We start from the raw sequence: 7,375 nt of genomic DNA, 5'->3' as shown, positions 1-7,375 counted from the left end.
AGGACACCGAGGCAGTCAGGGCCCGCTGGAAGGAGCACTTCGAAGATCTCCTCAATCGAGACTCTGCCTTTGACTCGAGTGTTCTCGACTCCATTCTGCAGCATGCTACCCGCCACCACCTCAGTGAGACCCCAACACTGCATGAGGTAGAAAAAGCAATAAGACAGCTAAAAAACAACAAGGCTACGGGAGCGGATGGACTCCCTGCTGAGGCACTGAAGTATGGGGGAGAGACACTACTGGCGCGAATACACGACCTCATCTCTCTCATCTGGAGGGGGGAGAGCATGCCGGGAGATCTTAGAGATGCAGTGATCAGGATCATCTTTAAAAAAGGGGACAAGTCCGATTGCGGCAACTACAGAGGAATCTCCTGCTATCAGCCACTGGGAAAGTCGTCACTAGAGTCCTTCTCAACTGTCTTCTCCCCGTGGCCAAGGAGCTTCTCCCGGAGTCGCAGTGCGGATTTCATCCCCTACAGGGCACAACAGACATGATCTTTGCAGCGCAACAGCTGCAGGAAAAATGCCGGGAACAGCGCCAGCCCTTATACATGGCCTTCTTCGACCTTACAAAGGTCTTTGACACTGTCAACCGTGAGGGTCTATGGAGCGTCCTCCTCCGTTTCAGATGCCCCCAAAACTACATCACCATCCTTCACCTGCTCCATGACAACATGCAGGCTGTGATCCTTACCAGAGGTTCCATCACAGACCCAATCCACGTCCGGACCGGGTTCAAGCAGGGCTGCGTCATCACCCCAACCCTCTTCTCAATCTTCCTCGATGCCATGCTCCACCTCACAATCGACAAGCTCCCCGCTGGAGTGGAGCTAAACTACAGAACCAGTGGGAAGCTGTTCAACCTTCGTCGTCTCCAGGCCAGGCTCAAGATCACTCCAACCTCTGTCATCGAGCTACAGTATGCGCACGACGCCTGCGTCTGTGCACACACAGAAGCTGAACTCCAGAACATAGTCAACGTATTTACCGAGGCGAATGGAAGCTTGGCCTTACGCTAAACATTAGTAAGACAAAGGTCCTCCACCAGCCTGTCCTCGCTGCACAGCACTGCCCCCCAGACATCAAGATCCACTGTGTGGCCCTGGACAACATGGACCACTTCCCTTATCTCGGGAGCCTCCTATCAACAAGAGCAGGCATTGACGACGAGATCCAACACCGCCTCCAGTGCACCAGTGCAGCCTTCGGCCACCTGAGGAAAAGAGTGTTTGAAGACCAGGCCTTCAAAACTGTCACCAAGCTCATGGTCTACAGGGCCATAGTAATACCCGCCCTCCTGAATGGATCAGAGACATGGACCATCAACACCTCAAGTTGCTGGAGAAATACCCACCAGCGATGTCTCCGCAAAATCCTACAAATCCCCTGGGAGGACAGATACACCAACATTAGCGTCCTCGTCCAGGCCAACATCCCCAGCATTGAAGCACTGGCCACACTTGATCAGTTCTACTGGGCAGGCCACATAGTTCGCATGCCAGGCACGAGACTCCCAAAGCAAGAGCTCTACTCGGAACTCGCCCACGGCAAATGAGCCAAAGGTGGGCAGAGGAAAAGTTACAAGGACACCCTCAAAGCCTCCCTGATAAAGTGCAACATCCCCACTGACACCTGGGAATCCCCGGCCAAAGATCGCCCTAAGTGGAGGAAGTGCATCCGGGAGGGCGCTGAGCTCCTCGAGTATCGTCGCCGAGAGCATGCAGAAATCAAGCACAGGTAGCGGAAGGAGCGTGCGGCAAACCAGGCTCCCTGCCCACCCTTTCCCTCAACCACTGTCTGTCCCACCTGTGGCAGAGACTGTTGTTCTCGTATTGGACTGTACAGCCTCCTAAGAACTCATGCTAAAAGTGGAAGCAAGTCTTCCTCGATTCCAAGGGACTGCCTATGATGATGATGACTTTTACTGATGTACACTGACTGTTACAGGTGGATACTGACTAAAAATTATGTATACTGACTGCTAATAATGTACACTGACTGTTAATGATGTACACTGACTGTTAATGATGTACAAAGACTGTTAATTATGGACACTGACTGATACTAATGTACACTGACTGTTATTGATGTACACTGACAGTTAATGATGTTCACTGACAGTTAATGATGTACACTGATTGCCAATGATGTATGTTGACTGTTACTGATGTACACGGACTGCAAATTATATACACTGACTGTTAATGATGTACACTGATTGCTAATGCTGTACACAGATTGTTAATGATGTACACTGACTGTTACTGATGTACACTGACTTTTACTGATGTACACCGGCTGTTACTGATGTACACTAACTATTACATATGTACACTGAATGTTACTGATGTACACTGACAATTACTGATGTATTCTCACAATTTCAGATGTACACTGATTGTAACAGGGTTACAAAACTATTACAGATGTAAACTGACTGTTACAGATGAACACTGAACGTTACAAATGCACACTAGCTATTTTAAATGTACAGTCATTGTTATAGGTGTACATAACAGTTAAAGACATACACTGACTGTTCCAGATATACACTGTTACAGATGTACTCTGATTGTCACAGATCTACACTGACTATTACAGATGAACACCGACCTCTGCAAATGCACACTAACTATTAGAGATTGTCATAGGTGTAGACTGACTGTCACTGATGAACTCCTACTTTTACTGATGTACACTGACTATTTCAGGTGGATACTGACTAAAAATGATGTACACCAACAGTTAATGATGTATACTGACGGCCAATGATGTACACTGATTGTTACTGATGTACATGGACTGTGAATGATGCACACTGACTGTTACTGATGTACACTGACTTTTACTGATGTACACCAACTGTTACTGATGTACACTAACGATTACAGATGTACACTGACTATTACTGATGTACAGTAACTATTACATATGTACACTGAATGTTACTGATGTACATTGACAATTACTGATGTATTCTCACAATTTCAGATGTACACTGATTGTTACAGATGAACACTGAATGTTACAAATGCACACTAGCTATTTCAAATGTACATTCATTGTTAAGGTGTAGATTAACAGTTAAAGACATACATTGACTGTTACAGATATACACTGTTACAGATGGACTCTGATTATCACAGATCGACACTGACTATTATAGATGAAAACCAACTACTACAATACACGCTAACTATTACAGGCTGTCATAGGTGTACTCTGACTGTCACTGATGAACTCCTACTTTTACTGATGTACACTGACTGTTATAACTGGAAACTAACTAAAATGATATACACCGACTGTTAATGATGTGCATTAACTGTTACTGATATACACTGACAGTTACTGATGTACGCTGACTGCCAATGACGTACACTAACTGTAACTGATGTACACTGATAGTTAATGATGTACAATTACTGATGTACACTGACTGTTACTGATGTACACTGACTGTTACTGGTACACTGACTGTGAATAATGTACACTAATAGTTAATGATGTACACTGAAAATTCATGAGGTACACTGACTGCTAATAGTGTAAACAGACTGTTACTGATGTACACTGACTGTTTACTGATGTACACTGGCAGATAATGTTGTACTCTGACTGTTAATGATGTACACTGCTGGTTGCTGTTGTACACTGACTGTTACTGATGTACACTAACTGCCAATGATGTACGCTGATTGTTACTGATGTACACGGACTGTTAATGATGTACATGGCTGTTAATGATGTGCACTGAGAGTTAATGATGTACACTGACTGTCACTGATGTACACTGAATGTTAATGATGTAGACTGACTGTTACTGATGTACACTGACAGTTAGTGATGTTCACTGACTGTTAATGATATACACTGACTGTCACTAATGTACACAGTTAATGATGTACACAGACTGCCAATTATATACACAGTCTGTGAATGTTGTAAATTGATTGTTAATGATCTACACTGACTGTTACTGATGTACACAGATGGTTATTGATGTACACTGAATGTTAATTATGGACACTGACTATTAATGATGTACACTGATGGGTACTGGTGTACACTGACTGTTACTGATGTAAACTGACTTGTGGATGTACACTGACTGCCAATGATGTACACTGACTGCCAATGATGTACACTGACTGTGAATCATGTACACATAGAGTTAATGATGTACACTGACTGTGAATCATGTACACTGACTGTGAATCATGTACAAATAGAGTTAATGATGTACACTTACTGCAAATGATGTGCACTGACTGTTACTGATGTACACTTATGGTTAGTGATGTACAATGACGGTTACTGATGTACACTGACTGTTACTAATGTACAATGACTGTTAATGATGTACCCTGACTGATCCAGATGTACACTGACTGCCAATGATGTATGCTGACTGTTACTGATGTACACAGACTTTGAATGATCTACACCGGCTATTAAAGATGTTCGCTGAGTGTTAATGATGTACATTGACTGTCACCGATGTACACCGAATGTTAATGATGTACACTGACTGTTACTGATATACACTGACTGTTAATGATGTACACTGATGGTTCCTGATAGTGATACACTGACTGCTAATAGTGTAAACAGATGTTGCTGATGTACACTGACTGTTACTGTTGTACACTGACAGTTAATGATGTAGACTGATTGTTAATGATGTACACTGACTGTCACTGATGTACACTGACTGTTAATGATGTAAACTGACTGTTACTGATGTACACTGCTGTTACTGATGCACACTGATGGTTACTGATGTACACTAACTGTTAATTATGTACACTGACTGTTAATGATGTACACTGATGGTTAGTAATGTACACTGACTGTTACTGATGTACACTGACTGCCAATGATGTACACTGACTGGGAATGAGGTACCACTGACTGTTACTGATGTACACTGACAGTTAATGATGATGTACACTGACTGCCAATGATGTACACTGACTGTTACTGATGTACACAGACTGTGAATGATGCACACTATCTGTTACTGATGTACACTTATGGTAACTGATGTACACTGACTGTTAATGTTGTACTCTGACTGTTATTTATGTACACTGACTGTTACTGATGTACACTGACTGTGAATGATGTACATGGTCTGTGAATGTTGTACACTGATTGTGAATCAAGTACATTGATTGTGAATTATTTACATTGACAGTTACTGATGTACACTGAATGTTAATGATGTACACAGACTGTTAATGATGTACACTGACTGTCACCGATGTACACTGACTGTTAATGATGTAAACTGACCCTTACTGATGTACACTGCTGTTACTGATGTACGCTGATCGTTACTGATGTACACTGATTGTTAATTATGTACACTGACTGTTAATGATGTACACTGATGGTTACTGATGTACACTTACTGTTTCTGATGTAAACTGACTGTTGCTGATGTACACTGACTGCCAATGATGTACACTGACTGTGAATGATGTACACTGACTGTGAATCATGTACACTGAGAGTTAATGATGTATACTAACTGGGAATGATGTACACTGACTGTTACTGATGTACACTGACAGTTAATGATGTACACTGACTGAAATGATGTACACTGACTGTTACTGATGTACACAGACTGTGAATGATGCACACAGACTGTTACTGATGTACACTGACTTTTACTGATGTACATTGACTGTTTCTAATGTACATATATGGTAGCTGATGTACACTGACTGTTAATGCTGTACTCTGACTGTTATTTATGTACACTGACTGTTACTGATGTACACTGACTGTTAATGATGTACAATGATGGTTACTGATGTAAACTGACTGTTACTGATGTACACTGACTGTGAATGATGTACATGGACTGTGAATGTTGTACACTGACTGTGAATCATGTACACTGATTGTGAATTATTCATATTAACAGTTAATGATATACACTGACTGTGAATGATGTACACTGACTGTTACTGATGTACAGTATTACAGATATACATGAACTATTATAGATGTACACTGAATATTATGGATTTTCACTAACTATTACAGATATACACTAACTATTACAGATGTACGCTGACTATTACTGATGTACACTAACTATTACATATGTAGACTGAATGTTACTGATGTACACTGACAATTACTGATGTATACTCACAATTTCAGATGTACACTGATTGCTACAGGGTTACAAAACTAATACAAATGTACACTGACTGTTACAGTTGAACACTGAATGTTACAAATGCAAACTAGCTATTTCAAATGCACAGTCATTGTTATAGGTATACATTAACAATTACAGATGTACTCTGATTGTCACAGATCTACACTGACTATTACAGATGAACACCAACAACTACAAATATACGCTAACTATTACAACCTGTCATAGGTGTACACTGACTGTCAGTGATGAGCTCCTACTTTTACTGATGTACACTGACTGTTACAGGTGGATACTGACTAAAAATGATGTACACCGACTGGTAATGATGTACATTGACTGTTACTAATATGCACTGACAGTTACTGATGTACGCTGACTGCCAATGATGTACACTGACTGTTACTGATGTACACGGACTGTGAATGATGTACACTGACTGTTAATGATGCATATTGAATGTTACTGATAAACAGCTGGCAGTTACTGATGTACGCTGACTGTCAATGATGTACACTGACTGTTACTGATGTACACGGACTATGAATAATGTACACTGACTGTTACTGATGTACACGGATAGTTAATGATGTACACTGATTGTTACAGATGTACACGGACTGTGAATGATGTACAATGACTGTTACTGATGTACACTGACTGTTAATGTTGTACTCTGACTGTTATTTATGTACACTGACTGTTACTGATGTACAGTGACAATTAATGATGTACAATGACGGTTACTGGTGTACACTGCCTGTTACTGATGTACAATGACTGTTAATAATGTACACTGATGGTTACTGATGTACACTGATTGTTACTAGTGTAAACCAACTGTTAATGATGTACACTGAATGATCCGGCTGTACACTGACTGCCAATGATGTACGCTGACTGTTACTGATGTACACGGACTGTGAATGATGTACATTGACTTGTAATGATGTACACTGGCTGTCACCGATGTACACCGAATATTAATGATGTACACTGACTGTTACTGATACACACTGACAGTTAATGATGTACACTGACTGTTAATGATGTACACTGACTGTCACCGATGTACACTGACTGTTAATGATGTACACTGACTGTCACCGATGTACACTGACTGTTACTGATGTACACTGACAGATAATGATGTATAATGACTGCCAATGATGTACAAAGACTGTGAATGATG

This window comes from Pristiophorus japonicus, chromosome 3, assembly GCF_044704955.1.
Source record: "Pristiophorus japonicus isolate sPriJap1 chromosome 3, sPriJap1.hap1, whole genome shotgun sequence".
Classification (NCBI taxonomy): domain Eukaryota; kingdom Metazoa; phylum Chordata; class Chondrichthyes; family Pristiophoridae; genus Pristiophorus; species Pristiophorus japonicus.
Note: the sequence above shows the minus strand (reverse complement) of the source record.